General features: G+C 40.8%; 1 long non-coding RNA gene across 1 annotated transcript in view; it reads left to right on the top strand.

Moving 5' to 3' along the window:
- Positions 1-12,456: 12,456 nt before the first annotated feature.
- Positions 12,457-22,690, top strand: part of LOC148373040 (uncharacterized) — a 33,008-nt gene continuing 22,774 nt past the window's right edge. Inside the window, exons 1-2 of the long non-coding RNA XR_015849582.1 lie at positions 12,457-12,622; positions 21,803-22,056. This is a non-coding gene — a long non-coding RNA (uncharacterized LOC148373040). The remainder of the gene's footprint in view (positions 12,623-21,802; positions 22,057-22,690) is intronic.

The following is a 22,690-nucleotide window of genomic DNA, read 5'->3' as shown; positions in this document are numbered from 1 at the left end:
TCGCATTGAATACAACAAAATTGAATAGAGTAGAATAGAGTAGACTAGAAAAGAATAGAATAGAACAGAATAGAAAATAATAGAAATCAAATTAATATAATTGAATAGTATTGAATAGAATAGCATAGCATACAACAAAATAGAATAGAATAGAATAGAATAGAATAGAACAGAAAATAATAGAAAAGAATAGAATAAAATCGAATAGAATAAAATTGAACAGAATATAACAGAATAGAACAGAAAAGAATAGAATAAAATATAATACAAAAAAGTATATTAGAATAGAATAGAATAGAATAGAATGGAATAGAATAGAATAGAATAGAATAGAATAGAATCAAAAAGAATAGAATAGAATGGAATAAAATAGAATTGAACGTAATTGAATAGAAATGAATCAAATTGAATAGAATAGATTTGAACAGAATAGAATAGAATAGAATAGAATAGAATAGTCTTTACTGTCATTGATATCAGCGTTGTGAAACAATGTATACAAAGAGATTGGACACGACACTCCTGGGTAAAACATGAAATAAAGACGTTGAAGAGAAAAACAGGTTAAATGCCCATTCAAAATGATTACCAATAATATAATGACAACGCGGTGCTAATCATAATAATGCAATGGAAATGAAGAGTGAATCGTAACAATATAGTTCATTTAATAGCAGCAATATAAAATGTATATATATAATCCAGCAGAAGGTATATCTTTACACAGTGTATATTTAAATATATGTATGTGGATATATATCCATATGAAAGTATACGTGGGATTGTATGTCGGTGTATATATACAGTATGTATATATACTTGTATTTGTTTTGTTTCTGTAAAGAAGTGAGAGATAATAAGCTTCTCCTTTGTGAATATGTATTTTGTTTTCTATTACTTGGTTTTGTGCTTGATGTAGTTTACTCATTTTTTTCATTTTTTTTCATTTTGACGATGATGAGCGGTGTTACGTCATAATAAATACGTAGAAATACGTCAACTAGGTGTATTTTTCACAGTTGTATTTGTTTATTCTTACGTGTGGTATTAGTGTCAACCATTTTGTGTTTTTTATTGAAAAAGCTTCATCAGGTTTTCACGAGTTTACGTTTTAAAATCTACACTAAGAGTAAGATTCAGGGCCGTAGCCGGACATGAGTCTCAGGGGGCGTATCAAATGCAGGGGGGTGGGGTGCAATAATATTTATTTTTCAAAGAACTGTTTGGAGTGATTTTCAAGGATGTGATTCACGATTTTTTTTAAATTCAAAATATAGTTTATTCTTGAGTTTTGTAGTTTAGACGTTGTTGCACTGAAAATCAGTGTTTTTAAGAGAAAATGAGTTTAAAGTTCACAGCAAAATGAAAAAATAAATGTCATTATACTTAAGTAGAGTAATATATTGGTTTTTTTTCTCATTCGTTTATTTTGTGGAGAATATTACATTTTTATCAATCTTGAACAAAGGGAACCCCTAGAACTTTTCTCCTGCTTTTTTTCTTAAATTTTGATTTCCTTTTTCCTCCTCTTCCTTTTTTTCTTCTTTTTTTCATCTTGTTGTTTTTTTCTCCCGCTTTTTTAAAATTTTGTTCTCCATTTTTCCATCTTTATTTTCTTTTTACGTCTTTTGTTTTTTTAATCCCGGAACTGTTTTTTTCTCTTTTTTATTTTTTCCAAATGGTTTTTGTCCTTTTTTTTTTCTCACTTTCTCTTATTTTCTTTCTTCCCTTTAGGTTTTATTACTTATTTTTGTGGTCCTTTTTTCTCAGATTTTTCCTTTTTCTTGTTTTTTTGCAAGGTTTTCCTCTCTTTTTCCTACCTAATTTTCCTTTTATTTTTCTCTGTTATTCTTTTGTATCCTTTTCTTCCAGATGTTAACTATTTTTCTTGCTTTCTTGATTCCTTCTTTTTTCTCTCTTTTTCTTGGAGTTCTTTATTCCTATTTATTTTTCATTTTTGCAGATTGCCCTCACCACTACGTACAGTTTTCGTTGGGTGGGCGAGGCATGCCCCTCGCTCCACCCCTTGGTAACGCCCCTGGTCAAATCCCTAAAACTCCTCAACAATAAGTGCTCTTTGTGAATGACATTCCACTCGCCAAGTAATAGAGACTGAGCTTCTATAATCCACTTTTCCAGGTTCTTGTTTCATATTTTGCAAAACTCCCTTTATTTATTCCATTTGTCAATAAACGAGGAGACGCCATTTTGAATATTTATTAAGGTTTCCCTGCCAATTTTAATGACCCACAGCGAAGAAAGGTGGCGCTATGAACGTGTTTACCCTTTCATTTATTTCCTCATTCGATTGTGTTTTCCCTTTGCCGAGCTGCTAAAATCCATTCCACATGATCCGCCTGCACGTGCTGCCAAAATCCATTTTCAACAGTTGTGTATTACAAAGGTTTTACTGCATGGGCGTAACTAGCCCGTTTTGGGGGGTGCCCGATCACCCCCAAATATAACCCAATAAACTCTCTTATCCTTACATAATAAAGGACGGGATAGTCTTGAATATGATGAAAATATAAACACACGTGTATATATAGGTGTCAGAAATGCTCCGCTGCCTTGAAATGGTTCAGTCCACTTGATTCCTCGCACTGCTCTTTGGTAGTATTTTTGTAGCGTTACTCTGGTTGTATTTATGTGGTATTTTTGCAGTATCTCTGCAGTCAGAATTTGTTTTAGTATTTCTGTACTATTTTTATAATATTACCATACTTATATTTTGTAGTATTGCTTACAAGTCATTCTAATGACTACATGATGACAAGTCTAAAATGATAAAATCTACATACTAATGACTACATGCTAACAAGTCATGGTAATGGTTACATAGAGTCATGCTAACAGGTACAATCTAATGAGTAGATGCAAAAGAGTCATGCTAACGGCTACCTGCTAACAACTAGTTTTGGAGAGAACGTCGTTGGGGATTGCCCCAAAATATACGCAGAGAGGAGATATGGCAAAAAGGGAACGCTCATTATTCCATTGGCCTTTATTGTGCCCTCAAATCAAGTCGTGATATCTCGTGAAGGACGCCTCCCTCAGCTTATCAGCTTGCGACCATCGGCAACAACTTCATCCCACAATTTCTCGTTTTGGGTAGTCAGCGATCGTTATTGATTTATTGATTGTTGCAGATTCTTCAAAACTCGTGGCCCAGGTGCCAATTGCGGTCGACGGCAGGATCGTTTGAGTCCCCCGCTTTCATCTAAAAGTGTGTATTGTTCTTTTTGTTTTTTGTTTTTTCTTCTCTTCTCATTTTTTATTTTTTTTCTATTTATTTGACTCATTTTTTCCTTTTTTTTTCTTTTGGCTTTTGCTTTCTCTTCTTATTTTCTTACTTCTTTTCAGTATTCTATTCTTTTTCTTTCTTCTTGTTTATTCCTTTCTTTTTTCTTCTTATTTGTCTGTGAAAGGCTGGGCAGTAAATTGAGGGAAAAAAATGCAGTGTTTTGGTCACTTTGAGTCTGTGTAGCTTGTATTATTTTAATTGTGCTTTTTAGCACCTATTTTATGTATTTTTGGATAGTATTTTATGTCCTGATGGCCACATTTTCTGTTTAGAACTGACAAGTACGTGTTGTCATGATTACTGATTTGACTCACCAACTGCCTCGGACTCTGATTGGCTCCCTGTCCCTATTTTAACCCCTGTCTTTCTGTCACCTGTTGTCGGTCCGTCTGCGAACCTCGGTTACCATCGGCAAACTCTTTTCAACCCTGACTCTCACTGGTTTTTGCTCCAGTCTGTTCCCCGGCTTCGACCCGTTTTTTCATCCTCTCCTGTCCCGGTTACTGACACGTTTTTTCCGTTCCCGACACTGCCATCGCTCGCCACGGAAGTCCCCCTTCCGCGTTCAGAGCGACCTGCTTCCTGCGTCCAGCGATCACCGGATGGATCCTGTTTTTTTTGTGAAAAACCTGATTTGGCCCAACGTCATCCAGATTGAGGCTCTGTCGGCTCCCGAGTCAATTGAGTTTGAGACCCCTGTCACAAAGCCACGTGTATTAACGCACACCCGGATCAGGTGATGGTGTCAAAATAGTCTGTAGTTTGCAATGGTCTTTGATCTGTGCAGCCCTTTGAGACTCTTTGTGATTAGGGGCCTCACAAATAAACATGACTTGACTTGACCTAAACCTATTTCATTTACATTTACTGTATGCATTTCCAATCTTAGCCACCGTATTCGGCGAGAAATTAGTCGCACCTGGTTATAAGGCGAACTTTAAAATTTCTGTCCAATTTCGGATTTTTCGGGTGCGCCTGATACTTCGGAAAATACAGTAATCGGTTCCTGGAACGGGCAGCACGGCGGGGCAGTGGTCAGCACGTGTACAACACAGTTCTGAGGTCATGGGTTCAAATCCAGCTACCGGACTTCCTGTGCGGAGTTTGTATGTTCTCCCCGTGCTTGCGTGGGTTTCCTCCGGGGACCCCGGTTTCCTCCCACATTCCAAAAACATGCATTTCAGGTGAATTGGCCAAAATGTCCCTAGGTGTGAATGAGCGAATTGTCTGTCCCTGTGTGCCCTGCGATTGGCTGGCAACCAGTTCAGGGTGTCCCCCTGCCCACTGCCTGAAGATAGCTGGGATGTGCTCCAGCACCCCCGCGACCCTACTGAGGATAAGCGGTACAGATAATGGATGGATGGGTTCCAGGAACATGCTCCTTGGTAACGCGTTACTCCCGACACTGCTCATGATCTTGGGTGGCGGTGCTAGGTCTGGTCTCGGGTTCCCATGCAGCACAAATAGGGAGGAAGAGTGAGGATTTGGGATAATAGGGGGGGAGGGGACACTGGTGGAGGCACTGGATGTACCCCTATTGTACCCCCTTTACCCCATTCCTCTATCCCATTAGCGCGGTGGTCTTTCCCAAGAGGCGTTCAAGGCCTGCCGGCTGCCTGAACCGCCGGACGCGGTAACCTGGCATCGCCCTCTGTTTAGAGAGAGAGAGAGAGAGAGAGAGAGAGAGAGAGAGAGAGAGAGAGAGAGAGAGAGAGAGAGAGACCCTTGAGCGGGGAGGGGGCCCCTGACAAAGTTGTCTCTTTGGCAGTCGCGCCTCCTATTGAAGCAGTAATTTATTCAAAGGAGAGTTTTATCCCCGCCATGCGATTCTAATGATAATTCCGTGGTGCACGCCTCCCTTTCGGACCCTTGTCTGCACCCCCGATCCCGACGGTGACACTAAAAAGTGATTTGCACGCTCTCCCGCCAAAATCCCACCGAGACCCCCTCTTTTTTCCCATCCCTCGCCGCATTCCTAGACTCCCGTGCGCACGCCGAGCGCTAACCGAGCGCCACTCACGTGCGCCGTCGAGTCGGGGGTCCCGTCTCGCGTGGCGGCAAACTGGGATGAAACGGTTTTTGCTATGGCAAGAAAAAAAACGGTTTTTCCCAAGAATTTCAAACAAGGGTTCTCCAAAACCGGCGCTTTTCCACTATACGGTTCCAGCTGGCTATGCCTCGCCCCCACCTTTTTGGTTTTCCATTATGAAAAAGTACCTGGTTCTTGGTTCTGGGTACCATGGTTTTTGGAAACCACCTCTGTTGAGGTTCCAAAACACAGCCTGCAGACTAATAAGTCAGTCGTTGTTGACCCGTGCTACGCAACAGCGTTATTTTTTCAATCACGGAGTAAATTGACCACCGTTACTGTCAGGGACCAGAAACGGAAACAGGACCCACTTGAGTTTGTTTTTCTTAGCTCGCGAGCCATATATGGCTCTTTCTATGAGTACCTATGGCTCAGAGACCAATTTGATTGCATGCAAAATTTCTCCATCTTGTTCAAAACCGGGAATGTCTATGCTATTCAGGTTCACGTAAAGCCAAACCCAAGCTAAAATAAACACTTCGCAGTATATATAGGGCACGTTTTTTACTACAATTTACAGTCAAGGTGTCACACAAAAAAAAACTCGTTTTGGCTGTACAACGCTAAAGAATCCTTTATTTAAAAGTTCACTATATAATCAGTGTTCAGATACTTTATGATGAATCCACAGAACTGTAAATACGCCAAAACACCGGAAGAGAACTTAGTCATTTGATTGGGTGAGTGGGAGGGATGGGTGGAGCTATGTAAAAAGTACAAGCATTCCCTCCCATCTCTCGCCAAAGGTAAGCACATAAGGCTCCCTATTCTCAGAATGTTGTGACGTTTTTACAAAATAAATGCTTGCATTTGGTTTTGAAACCAATATGTTGGGAAAAAAGGGTCAAAATGAGTTTAACCGATCTTGAGTAATTGCAAGAAAGAGACAAGTTTAAAGTGGTCTGTTTGTTGAATTTGGGACAGGGGCTCTGGCATTATTCTCTTTTCATAATTTTTATCAAATCATCAAAAATAAATGTGCTGAAGACTAAGCTTTTCTCTGGGGCGCGGGTTTAGCAATTTAGTAAATTTGTCTCATAATATATGGTGTGACTCTTTCCCAAAATAAAATTAATATTTTTTGCTTTTATGGCTCTTTGAGTCAAAAAGGTTCCCGACCCCTGATTTAGAAGGAGGAAAAGGCTTGCACCCACGATCCAGGGGTCACGGGCGAGCGAAGTCACCGTCGAGACCGGGGAAAGAACAGGTCGATGGCCGGGACGGTGGAGCAAAAAATGTAATCGAGTTCAGAAAAAGGGCTCAGAGCCGGGAATCAAACAGGAATCGGGGCAGGATAGAGTCAGGGTCAAAAGGGCTAGCCTAGCGTGGGCTGAGGTTCGCAGACGGACTGACAATGGGTGACAGGAAGGCGGGAGTTTTAAAAGAGACGAGCAGTCAATCAGGTGCCTCGCATCAATAATCATGACAGTTACTGTTATTGACACTCAAAGGGAGTGCGTTACTTGAGCTGCAGAACACCAATGGCGGCCCCTCATGGCACACTAACGCAGTTTTTAGCGCCACGGTTTTCTGGGCCCCTCCGAATCGAATTATGTCATTACTCAAAAAAAGCGACGATCGTATAGTTAGATAGCGATTACAAATCCAGTATTCACTAAAGCGCCGAAAGAAAAGGCGTATGTGGGCTGAGTTTTGACAGCACTCGACTCCAATGTAGACATTTCCATCGTGGGCTCTTTTGGCGCCAACAGCCTCCGACTGATTGGTTTCCGATCAGTACTTGTCCCCACTCCTGTCTGTCCTCTTTTGTCAGTCCGTCTACGAACCTCAGTTAACACTAAGCAATCCCTTTTCGACCCTGACTCCCACCTGTCCCGTTTTTTGCTCCTGTCTGTCCCCCGGCTCTGACCCGTTTTTTGATCCTGACCATGTCTACCCTACTTTCCTGGCTCACGACTCGTTTACGACCCCGACCACGTTTTTGCTCTCCTGTCCCGGCTACTGACCCGTTTTTCCGTTCCCGACACCGCCATCGCTCGCCACGGAAGATCCACTTCCGCGTTGTTGGGAATTAAATATCAAAATGTACCGTTTACCAAATTGTTCGAATTAGTTATCTGACTCCATTAACCAAACACAACCTACATTCACCAAACAATGTATGCGTGCTCGTTTCTTGATGAAAAAGATGAACAAGAAAGCCGATTTATTGTCCGGCATCCTGCCACCAGGCTATGCAGATTTAATTTCATTAATCATTTAAGTGTACTCCATCGAAAACGGCTGAATTAGTCTCGTTTGAGTCTCTGGCAAGCCTTCTCTCTCCAGTCCTCTAGCTTCTCCTCTCGGACCACGTCTTTCCGCAAGATGGTGTGCCGGCTCCTCCCATGGGCGTGCCAATGAAGCCCAACGTGAGCTCCACCAACTGGCCGCGATGTCTAGAAAACTCAAAACAGCAGCGGGCGTTTCTCAAAACAATGCCTGCCGTCCTCCGTCATCAGGGCCTTTCTGCGTCTGTATGTGCTGATTATCTTATCAGTTAGTTCCTGCCATTCCTGTAAACAAAATTTCCTACCAAGGTGCCCTGAACTTTCACTGCTAATTGAATAAAGGCACAGCCAGTAAATAACTACAGCATTAAACTCAATAAATGCAACTTGAATTCAATCGTATAAAATCCTTTATAGTCAAATGTATAAAATCCTCCAGCGTTCAGGACGACCTGCTTCCCGCAACCAGCGATCACCGGATCGAGGGCGCAACCCTTTCCCTTTCTTCCAATAAAAACAGCTGATATAGATACACTACTTTCACTATAAGGCTTATATAAAGGTTTAAACATTTTGCGACTCCAGACAATTTTTTGGGGGTTTTTGGCACATTATGGCTCTTTCAACATTTTTGGTTTGCGGACCCCTGGTGTAGACCGTGGGTGTGAATTTCAAATCATATTTTTTTCTTCTTCTTCTGATCTATTCATACTGTTCTTTTACCAAAAGTATATCAAAATAAGCCGACAGTGAGTGTAAATTTGAAGTAATACTTTTTATTATTTTTTTCTGATCTGATCATACTTGGTCCTACTCTCACCAAAAGTATATTAACATCGCTTACCCAATTCTCCAAATGTTACCACGACCGGTGCAGACTGTGTGTGTAAATTTGAAGGCATCGTTTTATTTTCTACTTAGATCGCCCCCTACTGTTTTTCAATTCTCTCACCAATGGTAAATCTTAATAGATATTCCAGTTTATTTGGAGTGTTGCTGTGAAAACCTTACTTCTTTCACCAATGTCAAGTGATATTCTACTCAGGGTTGGGTAAAGTTACTTTAACTGGATTACTTTCAATGACTTTTGGATGACTCCAATACCAAAAATGCTAAAAAAAGACAAAAGAAACTAAATTTGAATAAAATGACAAAATTTTGTGCAGGCTCGGAGAGTAACGGAACACACGGAAGGGCAAAAATGATGTTGGCAAGCTGTTTGGATTTATTTTCATTTTGTTTCTGTCGCATTTGATGTTCGTTTTGCCGGAGATCAAAGAGATCAAAGCCAGGAGAGAAAGCTTACCACGTGTTGTGAGTCATCATTTTATTCATATTTAGTTTATTTTGTCTTTTATCAGCATATTTGGTATTGGAGCAATCCAAAAGTAATTGAAAGTAATCCAGTTAAAGTAACCCTACCCAACCCTGATTTGACCCTACAAAATGTAGACCTAATTATGAAGAAATAGGTGCATACACCCTCCCCTTTTCGAGAGTCAGGGAAAAGTGAGCGGTGCAAAATTAAGAGAGACGCCATTTTTATCCCTAAATGTCGTCAATGTCATGTCTACTGATGCGAGGCGCGCTGATTGGCTACCTGTCACTTTTTATATCCCCGTCTTCCTGTCACCGGTTGTCGGTCCCTCTGCGAACCTCAGCTTACGCTAGGCAAGCTTTTCAACCCTGACTCTTTTGTCTTCTGATTCCCGTCTATTTTCCGGTTCCGACGCCTTTTCTGAACTCGACTATGATTTTGCTCCCCGTCCTGGCTACTGATCTGTGTTTTACCGCTCTCGACACCGCCATCGCTCGCCACAGAAATACCACTTCCGCGTCTGAGCAACCTGCTCCCCACAACCAGTGATCTACGGATCGTATGTACTATCCTTACCCTTCTTCCCAATAAAACTAAGAGAAACGCACGCAAGTGGGTCCTGTCTCCGTTCTGGTCCTGACAGTCTAAGATCGTTCAGATTACTCTTAAGCCTTTACTGGAGCTGAATGAGTTATGTGAGATTTGTGAAAGAACCCGCTCTTGGATGTGAAATATCCCATCTTCTGTGAGGACTCGGGTGGAGTAGAAGTTGTATGGGTCCGAAAACGCCGGATTCTGCCTCCGCCGCCGGTCCTTCGTAACAAAATTCAAGTTAAAATAAAACAAGAACATTAAAAGAACAATGATGGTTGGATAATATGAAAAAAATCACACAGAGAGAAGCTCCACCCGACCCAAACATAATGATTGACAGCTTAGGCCCGAAATTCATATCAGGCTTGGATTTGGGCTAAAGAGCCTACCTCTAGGATGAAAGTGGTGGAAAAAAACATTCCCACATGCAAAAGGCTTTGGAGTTGTCCGACCTTTTGCCATCAAATCAAGGCGCCAGTATTATTTCTTTAAACAGCTGGACATTCCTAGTTTGTGAAGGCCCTCTCAACCAGGGGTCTTCAATGTGGTGCCCGCGGGCACCAGGGTACCCCCTAAGGTCAGCTGAGGTGACAATACCTCACTTGTGCTGCGTCACTGTGATTAATGTAGTATAATATATTTTTAGTGGTTGACTGAGTTTATTTAACACAATTTCCAATTATTAACCAAGTAATAACATACCGTAAATTCCGGACAATAGAGCGCACCTGTTTATAAGCCGCACCCATCACATTTTAAGAGGAAAACCGATTTTGAACATACACAAGCCGCACCTTTATATAAGCCGCATGCGCCCACATTTAAACATGTAACACAAACACAAAATTAATCCAAACCCGACTGCAAGTCCTGCGATTCAAACTAAATGTCCTTCATTAAAGTCCAAAGTCCAAAAATCACAGCCGGCAAAATGAACGGAAAATGATACCGGTACTTAAGGTTTGATGCAGACCTGCAGAGTCCGGGTCCCGTTGAGAGTAAACCAAGGAAAAAAGTGTATATTTCCAAAGGTAAGGGTGGGAAAAATATATCAGATGAACACATTTACTCACGCAACTCCTTTTTCTTTAACCCACTTTTTACCCCCTCTTCTTTCCTTGTCTGTCCCTCACCTTCAGCCGTCCCCACTTAAACTCGGCACCCCGCGTTGGTTCCGCCCCTCATTTTTCCTTCACCCGTGCAAAACATATCAGAATAAGTGTCTAAAATAAATACAAATAAATACATTACAAAAATATACAGTTGCAAATACATTTTATACATGGTTACACATATTTACAAAGAAAGACGGTACACCGAGAGAGTTTTCAAAGCTTTAATAAAAATACTATAGCTTTGACAGGGCAGTTAATGGTAGCAACACTCAAGCGCCGCTAGCGGGCGTTAGAAAAATTACATAAATTGGCCGCATCACTGAATAAGCCGCAAGGTTGAAAGTTAGGGAAAAAAGTAGCGGCTTATAATCCAGAATTTACGGTAGTAATAATACGAAAATACTGGGTCACCTTTGCACTAATTTGTAAAAAAAAAAAGTAAAACTCAGCTTGAAAAGGTTGAAGACCCCAGCTCTAGAGGGTCTTCAAACGCCAACTCCGAATCTGGTTGGCTAAACCAACAACTTTCCCAAAGACTGATATGATACTATGGCTTAGGGCCTTCAGGATTTCCTGTGAAGGCCTCCGGGTAGAGCTTTGGGCCTAGCAACAACTAATATGTGATAGGTTAAATGCTCAAATATGAAAGAACACAGCTGGAATCAGTAAAACCAGGGAGGAATAATGAAAGGAAGCTGACAAATAAGATTTGGTGGACGAAAGATAATCAAAATCACATGATTTAGATATTATTTAGGCCAGCACTGCCTAAACTTGATTCCCGTCAGTGAAAGTGTGACCGTTTCCCTGCCTGGCCTATGACTACCGACCGACTCGGTGTCTCCGATTTCTCTCACCAGTGTCACAAGCCAGGAACGGAGACAGGACCCAATAGCGTTCGTTTTACTCCGTTTAATTGATTAAGAGAGAGCAGGGCTTGCTTCCAAGATCTGATGATCGTCGGTCCCAGGTAGCAGATGGCAGGAACGCGGGAATGGCACTTCCGTGTTGAGCGAGGTAGTCGTTGACAGCGAGGAAACAGGTCGATGGCCGGGACTGGGGAGCAAAACAGAAACGGGTCCAGAAAAGAGGTCGGCAACAGGTATCAGGCAGGAAATAGGGCAAAACTGATCGATGGCCGGGACGGAGGAGCAAAACAGAAACGGGTTCAGAAACAGGTCGGCAACAGGTATCAGGCAGGAAATCAGGGCAGGACAATGTCGGAGAGTACAAAGCTTGCCTAGCTGAGAGCATAGGTTTGCAGACAGTCTGACGGGTTCCTTTTGGAAGACGGGAGTTTATAAAGAGTTCAACAGCCAATCAGGTCCCGTGGCCGCAGGTGCCCAGAATCAGTAATCATGACAACCAGCCAATAAAACGAATGGATGACAATTTAACTGCTGTCCCAGAGTGCCCTGCGACTGGCTGGCAACCAGTTCAGGGTGTCCCCTGTCCACTGCTCGAAGATAGCTGGGATGGGCTCCAGCACCCCCGCGACCCTACTGAGGATAAGCGGTGCAGAAAATGGATGGATGGACAACTCAACTACCTCACATTCAACCGAGCTAGAACAACTGCGTCACGTTTGAGTGAAACGGGGAGGGTAATACCCGGAAGTGACCTACATGACGTCACTCCGGGGGGCGTGTCCGTTCCCGCACGCGTACTATATGTTCTTGAAGCATCCCTTTCCAAATTCTCATTGCGTGCGATCCGCGTGGATGGAGAACAGCCACGTCAGGGGGCGGGGGGCGGTTAATAGAGGAGGGGGGGTTTGGCGGGAAATAACGGGTCTCCCGCAACCATTGGACGGAGGCCACGTGCACACGCACGCACGTCACCAACCGGCGCGGCCGTCAAGAGCGCGCGCCTCAGCCTCCGCTGCCTCAATCGCCGCTTGCTCCCCATCAGTGCGCACGTCAGGACCAAAGACTCCTAAGGGGCTCGGATGGTTCCGGTTTCAAAGACGCTGTGAGTATCCCAGAGAACGGTTTTTATGATACGACCACCATTTTTCTATGCCTCATTGATAAAACACGTGTCTTTGAATAAAAGGGAACGCACGCTTTTGCTGCAAGAGTCGCTCTTGAGCGTGCGCCTCAGCAACACAGATTTTAATAAATGAAGAAAAAAAATGGGATTTATTTAAAAAAATCTTGTGTTCCGTCACGTGTTCGTGCAAACCTGACGCTATAACGTGCACGTGCTTGTCATTTCCATCATCCTCTTCGCATCTCCGCACACAAGTCCAGGCCTCCACCATCGCCAATCTCTACTTTTCCCCCGTTTTCTTCCTCCATATTTTTTGGGGTAATTCGTTTTAATCCAGCACGTTGCCGCCGCGCGCGGCCACGTGAGTCCCGTCGAGATGATGATGGTGTGGATTATACCAGCAGAAGCTGCAGCGCACGCGCTTTAAACATAAAATAAAGTGCACTTATATTTCTTTATTTTAGTCACGAGGGAAGGGGAATTAAACGCGCACGTTTACAATATATGCATACAAAAAGCATATATTAATGCGCACGCACGCGGTTACGTCCCCACGAGGACGTGCGCGATTTTGGATCAGAACATTTGGGAAGCGCAAAGGGATTATGCAAGATTCCTAGCTCCAAAAACACACCCGCGAGCACGCACGCGGGGCCTAAAACTTTCCTAATAATAGTATAGTAAACACAATAATATAAGCTTCGTGCATTCATATTAAATCCGAATATTATATATATTTTTTTGTGAAAATGTGTCCCTATTAATTAACGTCTAACAATAAATATTGCATACAAATACCGTAAATACCCTATCACAATTCGCGCATCGACATTGTTTTAAATCCGGCTTTTGTGCGCGTGCGTTTTTTAGCTTTGTACCTAAAATATTCATTTTTTTTTGCAGAATCTTGCACACACACTCTTGCAAAAGGCCTGACTATACGCGCACGTTTCGGGGGGTAATTATAAACCACACACACGCATACGAAACATACGAATATTCACGCAAAAAGCGACAAAATTATTGCTGTTTAATTCATATGAAGGAGTCAGTATTATAAAATATATATCTTGTATTTCTATATTCAATGAAAATAAAATGCGGTTCGGCTTTTGAAACCCTCGTGTTGTCTTCGGGTCAAAACGAATCACTAAGTTGTTAAAATCAATGAGGGGAGGGGACACAATTATAAATATATGTATATTAATATTTGTTATCACTTTTCCCAGATTGGGTCCCAACAATAGAGAAAAATGAGATGATTTATTCAAAATTCTATGTAAGCTGTATAAAATAGTACAAATATGGCCTTAAAATAGGACAACACGAGTGTTAAATGTGAAAAAATATAATTTATAATATAAAAGCAGGATAAAACTAGGTTCATATTTTACATATTAATAGAGGGTGTCTTCATTTTTTAGCAAATTTTAATCTGTTTAATTCGTCTTACTTCGCGCTGAAAGGAAAAACCCTCCGATTAAATTGTACTATTGTATAAAGACGATTAAGGCCTTTCTATTCTATTCTATTTAAATATTTATAAAAATGATCTGCATCTCTTCTATAAAACTTCTGACGGTGCTAAAAAGGAGAAAAAAAAATAAATTAAAATATAAATGTCATTCCTATATACATATAATCTCATTCATAAAACATTTTAAATAGTAATCAGGATTGGAATGCTTAAAAAAGACATATTCCATGATCTTAACTACAGATAATTACTGAATAATAATAACATTAAAAATTGGATGATTTAATAAATTTTCTCACTTCACAACTGCTATTTAAGGTCAACAAAAACATGCCAGAAAACATCCAGAAATGATTCATTCGGAAAGAGGGAAATTATAATGTAAGGGGCTGTAGTGAATTCATAATCTCAAAAGGTGAGAACCACCAGGAAAAGTATGTGTGTGTCTGTGTGTGGAGTCAAATTTTGGAAAAAATGACAAGACGAGATCAAACAATGTCCAACTATTCATGTGTTCAAATTTAAATACAAAAAAAACATTACTGGCAGAATGCAGAGATGACGAAAACGGGGTATGAGTGATACGAGAGATTATTGTTATTGTTACTATTATTATATCATAACTGTTGTTATTGCTATTGTTGTGATTAACATTGCTGTCGCAATGATATTTAGTGACTAGTAGCATTATAACGTTAATAGATAGGTACTACGATGATTAGTGTATATAATATGTGACTAATGTTATTATTAAAATGATTGATATCCGACCTCTGTAATTTGTGTATCCTTGAGATTGTGTTGTATTTAGACAGAAAAGACGAGCTATCTATAGAATGTAATTAATAGGGAAGATGAACTTCATACTACCCCTTTTCGAACATGTTACGTAAACATTATTTTGTTATTGAGTCATTGTTTTGTCCTGTTTTTATTTTAATGTTCGAAATAAAGTTTTCATTCCTAATTCCTCAAATTGACATTTGATGTGTGCATGTTTGTTTTGCACCGTGTGTGTGCGCTGTATTTTTTTACCCTCCCTTTGAACATGCTAGTTATTCCATATTCCTGTGCTAGCATGTAGCAAGTGAGCTAACACGCTTCGGCATCCATGAGGAATCACACATCGTCTGCAGAAGCTTCTCCTCGTTTTTAAGAGGGGCATGGGTGGGGGTATTTCCTTGGCGATGGGTGGGTGTTGGGTTAGCATCAGAGCCGCCTTAATTAGAAAGACTCCTATGCCATGTGCTCTATTGTGTGTGTGTGTTACAGTAGTCTCATTTGCTTGTCATTTTTGGGGATAAGGTGTGTTAGAGGGCCCCTTTTTGGCCCCCCCTCCTCACATTGACCACAGCAGCTTTAGGCGTTGGAATTAGATAACTCAAACGAAAACGAGGATTTATTTTGTCGTTGAACGGTCGGTATCTGGGTTCTATTTAGAAGAAAATTAGAAGAAGAAGGGGGCGGCCTCAGAAGTCGTCACCCCCCTGCTGGTTTGCCGAGGGATTGACGTGGATGGTGATAGGGGGCGGGCACCATTTTCTTAATGGTGTAAGCCGGCTCCGCCCACTCATGCTTTATGTAAAACTTCTGAAACGATATCTTTAAGTATTTGAACCCTTGCTTGTTTGTTTCACCCGAAACACAACAACTGAGTTGAATCGGAGTCATTTAAGGGATCCGTGAACCGCGATGGATTAACTAAGGTAGCGAAAAAATGACTTTGACCATTTTTACTTAAAATTTCAGATACTGTATTTATCTCTATCCTAATTTTGTATTTTTTACGAACTGATGTGTTAAATCAGGGGTGTCAAACTCAATTTATCTTGGGGGCCACAGGATAGAACAAACATTCTCTCAGGGGCCGGACTAGTAGATTAGAGAGAAAGAAAGAGAGAAAGAAATAAGACAAAGCGAAGGAGAGAAAAAGAGGGTGGGACAAAGAAAGAGAAAAAGGGAGAGAGAGAGAAAAAGAGAAAAAAGAGAGAGAGAGAACGTGAAACGTGAAAAACAAGAGATAAAGACAAATAATGAGAGAGGGGGAAAGAAAGAGAGAGAAAGAAAAATATCCAAAGAGAAATAGAAAGAGAGGAGAGAAAAAAGAAGGAGAGAAAGAGAGAATGGGAGAAGGAGAGAATGGGAAAGCAAGAGAGAGAGAAAGAGAAACAAGAGAGAGAGAAGGAAAAATGGAAGAGAGAGCAAAATAAGGTAAAAAGACAAAGAGAGAGAGAAAGAGACAAAGAAAAACAAAGAGAGAGACAAAGAGAGACACAGAAAGTGAAAGAGAGAGACAGCAAGAGAGAGAAAAAGGGAGGGGGAAAAAAAAGAGAGAGAGAGAGAGAGAGAGAGAGAGAGCAAGAGAGAGAGAGAGAAATACAAGTCCACCGTCTTTGTGAGAGGCACCTGGCTTTGGCAACATCAAGTGGACATATTTCAACCTACAGCTCGTTTTTCTCTTGCGCTTCACTGAGCGTTGTCTCGCGGGCTGGATTCAATCCCTTAGCAGGCCTGATCTGGCCCCCGGGCCGCATGTTTGACACCCCTGTGTTAAATGGTGAAGCAATTCCTGAAGACAGTGATCTACATTATACATAACCCACCAATACCCAAATCCATTACCCCTTTTTACAAAATCAAAACTAATAAAGTCATGTTTCAAGCATTCCAATTATTATTATTTTTAATATTGGTTACAGATAACAAAAAATGCTTTAGAAAATTTACTATTTATGCCCCATCTTTGTTATTTCTTGCCTGTGATTGGTCCATTGCCACACGTGGATGCCTGTGAGATACGATTGAGGGAACTGGCTGCCTCCTTGTGAGTGTTTCGGAGAATTAATTCACTACTTATGCCCCATCTTTGTTATTTCTTGCCTGTGATTGGTCCATTGCCACACGTGCATGCCTGTGAGATACGATTGAGGGAAGTGGCTGCCTCCTTGTGGGTGTTTCGGAGAATTAATTCACTACTTATGCCCCATCTTTGTTATTTCTTGCCTGTGATTGGTCCATTGCCACACGTGGATGCCTGTGAGATACGATTGAGGGAACTGGCTGCCTCCTTGTGAGTGTTTCGGAGAATTAATTCACTACTTATGCCCCATCTTTGTTATTTCTTGCCTGTGATTGGTCCATTGCCACACGTGCATGCCTGTGACATACGATTGAGGGAAGTGGCTGCCTCCTTGTGGGTGTTTCGGAGAATTAATTCACTACTTATGCCCCATCTTTGTTATTTCTTGCCTGTGATTGGTCCATTGCCACACGTGCATGCCTGTGAGATACGATTGTGGGAAGTAGCTGCCTCCTTGTGGGAGTTTCGGAGAATTATTTCACTACTTATGCCCCATCTTTGTTATTTCTTGCCTGTGATTGGTCCATTGCCACACGTGCATGCCTGTGAGATACGATTGTGAGAAGTGGCTGCCTCCTTGTGGGTGTTTCGGAGAATTAATTCACTACTTATGCCCCATCTTTGTTATTTCTTGCCTGTGATTGGTCCATTGCCACACGTGCATGCCTGTGAGATACGATTGTGGGAAGTAGCTGCCTCCTTGTGGGAGTTTCGGAGAATTATTTCACTACTTATGCCCCATCTTTGTTATTTCTTGCCTGTGATTGGTCCATTGCCACACGTGCATGCCTGTGAGATACGATTGTGGGAAGTAGCTGCCTCCTTGTGGGAGTTTCGGAGAATTGTTTCACTACTTATGCCCCATCTTTGTTATTTCTTGCCTGTGATTGGTCCATTGCCACACGTGCATGCCTGTGAGATACGATTGTGAGAAGTGGCTGCCTCCTTGTGGGAGTTTTGGAGAATCAATTCGCGGAGTTACAGTAATTTAAATAACAGGGCCGCCAGCGCTATTGTAATAAGAGTGTTAGTCTGAAACTGACTGCTATAGGCTGAATATAAAATGTGGAATATTTGGCCTAATAGTGTCTAAAAATAGAATTTAAGTAGAAAACACGAAAATATTAAGACAGAAAACTATACAATTTAAAATTGTGTTTTATTTTTCCTCAGTTCAAGCTTGGTAAGCAACAAATATATATGTATTTATTTAACTATATGTATATTTGAGTGGAGATAGCATTTATGGGTTACAGTGCCAATAACAATTTCTATTATACGTATCAGCTGCCCCCTAGTGGTCGTTTTAGAGTCAGGAACAGGAAATCATAAATTTAAAAAAAATACAATATATATCATCAATACTTAAAAAACTGAATGTTTCTGTGATTTATTGGCATTTTTCTTCTATGGTAACTTAAACATTTATCCAGTGCTAATTTAACACTGTAGATATGGATCATATTTTCACTGAAGTAGTGTTAAAAGTTTTAACACTCTTTAAGTGTTAAAATAACACGAGTACTGAGCACTTTGAAATAAACAGTGTACCATAATTAACACTATTAGTGAGTACCTTAAAATAAGGAGTGTTCATTTAACACTGGAGAAGTGAACTTTTAACCCCACCTCAGTGAGAAATATGGTCTTTATCTATAGAGTGTTAAATTGTTTTCAAATACTTGTTAGATATGCCTCATGGAAGAAATATCTATTCAGATCCTGCCTATTTGAAAGATAAACAGTGTCAAATTAACACTGAAAGGGTAAACTTTTAACCTTACCTCTGTGAAAATATGGTCCTTATCTATAGAGTGTTAAATTAACACTGGTTATTTTACAGAAAATACCTTTTAGAGACATGGACAAAAAAATATTCAGATATTTTCCATAAAACAGATAAATAGTGTTAAATTAACACTTAAAGAGTAACCTTTAACCCTACTTCAGTGAGAAATATGGTCTTTATCAAAAGAGTGTTAAATTAACACTGGTTATTTCACGGTTTTCAAATATTTGTCAGAAATACCACATGGACCAAAAAATATATTCTGATCTACCTATAAAAAGATAACAGTGTTAAATTAACACTTAAAGAGTGAATTTTTAATCCTACCTCAGTGAAAAATATGGTTCTTATCTATAGTGTTAAATTAACACTGTTTATTTTATGGTTGTCAAATATTTGTTAGAGATACCACATGGGCAAAAACAAATATTCCGATACTGTCTATAAAACCGATGAGTCGTGTTAAATTAACACTTAAAGAGTCTACTTTAACCCTACTTCGGTGAGAAATATGGTCCTTATCAAAAGAGTGTTAAATTAACACTGGTTATTTTACTGTTTTCAAATACTTGTTAGAAATACCACATGGACCAAAAAAATCTATGTTGATATACCTGTAAAAAATATAAACAGTGTTAAATTAACACTCAGAGAGTGAACATTTAACCCTTCCTCAGTGAAAAACATGGTACTCATCTTTAGAGTGTTAAATTAACACTGTTTATTTTCAAATATTTGTTAGAAATACCACATGACCCAAAAAAAAAATATTCCGATACTGTCTATAAAACAGATGAAAGTGTTAAATTAACACCTAAAGAGTAATCTTTAACCCTACTTCAGTGAGAAATACGGTCCTTATCTAAAGAGTGTTAAATTAACACTGGTTATTTTACAGTTTTCAAATACTTGTTAGAAATACCACGTGGATCAAAAAAATCATTTCTGATTTACCTGTAAACCTGTGTTAAACTAAAGAACAGTGTTAAATTAACACTTAAAGAGTAAACTTTGAACCCCTCCTCAGTGAAAAACATGGTCCTCATCTATAGAGTGTTAAATTAACACTGTTTATTTTACTTTTTTCAAATACTCGTTAGATATACCACTCCAAAAAAATATAATCTCCTGCCTGTAAAACACAGAAATATTTGTCCATCACATTAAATGAAATGATTGATGACTAAAGTAGGGTTATACGTTTACTCTTTAAGTGTTAATTTAACACTGCTTATTTTAAGGTACTCACTATGCAGTCCTTACATACTCTTTCTCCATGCTTGTGTGTTATGTAGTACTCCTAAAAGCTTAATGTCAGTGTAAAAAATACTCTGAATTATTGATATATATATAATAATAATAATAATAATAATTTCCTTGTATTGTCATTCTGTGTAACAATGTACACAGAACGAAATGTCGATTGCATCTGACCCGATGCAGCCGCAGCCAAGAGAGGGCGCCGCCGACCACTTTTTAAGTCTTAGGAATGACTCGGCCGGGGCGCGAACCCGAACCTCCCCGATCCGGAGATCGCAGGTCGCGGGGAGTAGGTTGCTCAGATGCGGAAGTGGTATTTCCGTGGCGAGCTTTGGCAGTGTCGGGAACGGAAAAAAACGGGTCAGTAGCCGGGTTAGAAGAGCAAAAACGTGATCGGGATCGGAAAAAAGTCGAAAGAGAGGAGGGTAGACGTGGTCGAGAACAAAAACGGATCGTTATTCGGGACTGGAGAACAGACGTGGTCAGGATCGAAACAGATCGTAACGGGAGACAAATAGGAGGAAAAAACAGGCAAAAAAGGACTTGCCGTGTAAAACAGAGATTCGCAGACGGACCGACAAAAGGGGACTGACAGGACTGAGTTTAAATACTGACAGGCAGCCAATCCTCAAATCAAAGTTTTAGACATCTAAAGTAGCACTTAATGCAGTCATGTCCAAAGTCCGGCCCAGGGGCCAGCTACGGCCGATGATTACATTTTTACTGGTCCGCGGCATCTGTCATAAAATTAATAATAAGTAGCCCTCCAATAATGGTGACCACAGTAAGAAATACATTTGTACCAAAAACACAAATTCACCATTTCGCCAGATGATGGCAGTAGCCATTTGGCCACCTTGCCCTTGGCTTTCCGTAAAAATGTTAACCCACCCCATTTTCGACATGGCAATTGCAAGATAAAAAAGGAAAGTTGACTGTGAGGGCCACTTCCAGGACAATTGGAAATTGGACTATTTTTTAACCAAAATCCAAAACGACTGTGTTTGCCTAATATTGTTATGACCAGAACGGAAGTAGGACCCAGATGCGTAACGTTGATCAGAAGTTTATTGAGATATAGAGGAAGAGCAGTGCCCGCGATACAGTGCGCGCTGGACGGGGGAAGCAAGCCGCTCACAGAATCGTAACGTGTTCCGAATGCGGAAGTGAATCTTCCGGAGCGGGAGATCGTCGTGTAGAAGACGAAAAATCGGTCGTTATCCGGGACAGGAGATCAAAACGTGGTCTGGATCAAAAAACGGGTCGTAGCCGGAGAACAAACGGGAAAATCAGGAACGGACAGGTGGGAAACGGGTGAAACACGCGACACACAGGAGTCAGGGTCAAAAATGCTCGCCTTGCGAAAACAGAGGTTCGCTGACGGACTGACAACAGGCAAGTAAAAGGACGGAGCTTAAGTAGAACGGGGAACCGAGCGGGCACAGGGGAACGAAATCAATCATCATGACATATATACAAAGAGACTCTGACTGTTTTCAAAGAATATCAAAGAATTTCAAGATGAAAACATGCTGACTATAAAAGGCTAACCAGACAGGATCGCTGTGCAAAGGTGAAGCAACTGGAAGCTGTTTTAACGGCAAAGCAGCGTTTTTTGATCAGAGTCAAACAGAAATGCTACAAAGGAGAGCTACGAGGTTGAATTTTTTAAAGACTGTATAGTCATCCCTTACACATTTTCATCTTACCAAATCTGACCTGCTTTCTCAAAAGTCTGCACACCCCTGACTCCATGTATATGTCTGCCCGCAGGACGGCCACACGCAAGCTAGCAGGCGCGAGAAGATGGGTGGAGCCTTCGGGGTTGATTGTTATCTTTGGTTATCTAGCTGTATGAGTGATGTACATTCTTCATAAAGCTAGATAACCGAAAGTAACAAGAATCCCATTACACTCCTGGAAAGGCACCAAGACCCACAACAAGGTCCTGGCTAAGGAAGAATCTCCTCGTCCGGACAAAAAAAACCCCAAGCCTGTCCGAAGAAAATGAGAGGAAGCAGCGAGAGGTATAGTGGCAGGAATTCTGTTTTATCTGTGAATCCACCATCTTACACAGTGGTACCTCTACTTACAAATTCAATCCGGGAGTAGCTTCGTAACCTGAAAACTTCGTATGTAGAGACGCAGTATAGAGGTAAATGCTAAACTAATACATTTTCAAATTAGATTACTGCACAATAAACATAAATCGAGTGGCACATAATATAAAGAAATAACAAATAATAAAGGAAAAGACAAAAATAGTCATTTTTGTACTGTTTTTTTTTGAAAAACTGATCCAATGACGTCTGCTTTTGTCTGCGTTTTCAGAAAGGCATCAAACAGACCAAGCAATAGCCCAATTTTTCAACAATTTTTCCGGGTGATTCCTTCCCACAAATTCATAGACTTCAAAGAATTTAGCTAAATTTTCTCACCCCTATCTTGCCGGAAGCCCTTCTCCTTGTCATCTCTTAGCTATGAACTGTGACGGTGACTCGAAGAGCACGCTAGGATACACCAGATTGCCAGGCAGATTTTAAGCGATAGCCAGTTTGTTTACGTTGGGGAAACTCAGGGAATACCTAATAGCAGCGCGTACTGTACTGTATTTTTGACTTTGTAACCTGAAACGCCTTTGTAAGTAGAGGCAATATTTTC

The sequence above is a fragment of the Urocampus carinirostris genome, chromosome 2 (assembly GCF_059441175.1).
Source record: "Urocampus carinirostris isolate Australia breed hairy pipefish chromosome 2, RoL_Ucar_1.0, whole genome shotgun sequence".
In the NCBI taxonomy this organism is placed as follows: Eukaryota; Metazoa; Chordata; class Actinopteri; order Syngnathiformes; family Syngnathidae; genus Urocampus; species Urocampus carinirostris.
Note: the sequence above shows the minus strand (reverse complement) of the source record. Positions and strands in the feature narration are given on the sequence as shown.